Raw genomic sequence first — 969 nt, forward strand, 5'->3', positions numbered from 1 at the left:
CCCATCAAAAAGTGGGCAAAGGATATGAACAGACATTTCTCAAAAGAAGACATTCATACAGGCAAGTTAAGAAACTTACCTACAATCTGTAAGTGGGAGGGCCAGGGTGAACTCACTAAGTCTGTAGTGGATACTGTGGAGTACTGCCCAGAGCTGCTTTCAGGACCAAAGAGGGTACTCGTTTTTGCAGGAGCAAAGAAAGAGTGTTGACTGCTCATAACTCCTGGTTCGTCCAAGAATTGTCATTGGCTGAAAGAAGCTGCCTCACCCAAGGTTCAGACTAGGGATTGAGGTGAGATACAATTCCCTTAATTGGAAAACTCTGGAAAGGTCACTCCAGCTCTAGAAATCCCAGAAGGATTCATTGAAGCCTCTGTGGCAAATTCATTGCTGTTCAGCTTCTCCCTCTGGAAAATATTGCTTCTTTTCTTCCTCCAAATATGTCAATTCCAAGAGCATTTTCTAATAAACCTATTGTGTGCTAATTTCCATCCAGAGTCTCTGGATGTTTTCTCTGCCTTGTCCCCCACGCTTATTCAGTCTCCATGTGTCACCTGCCCACCACAGACCTGTGTGATCTATGGCACTAATTTCAGGGGAAATATCCAAACTGCAGATTATCTCCAAAGCCCTTTGACTGTTTTCTCACTGTCTTCTCCTTAGGCTACCATTGAAATGGAAAATTTGTTGGAGAAAGTTGATTAAGTAACATTTCACAGAAGAAGAGAATTGTAATAACCATTTGTAAAAACTTACTGTGTGCTGATTTCCATCCAGAGTCTCAGGAACCTGAGCTGCGGGAAGGCTTGAGGTCAATGCATGTTGTACTTAGCTATTAAACCATATGGTAGAGGAGTCATCACAAAGAATTTGAGCCAGACCTGAAGGAAGAGTAGATTTTGAAAGACCAAAATTTGGTGCTTAGGTGACAAGGAATAATAGGGAAATGAATATTTGGGGAGCAATGAC

Source organism: Papio anubis, chromosome 1 (assembly GCF_008728515.1).
Source record: "Papio anubis isolate 15944 chromosome 1, Panubis1.0, whole genome shotgun sequence".
NCBI classification, from domain to species: domain Eukaryota; kingdom Metazoa; phylum Chordata; class Mammalia; order Primates; family Cercopithecidae; genus Papio; species Papio anubis.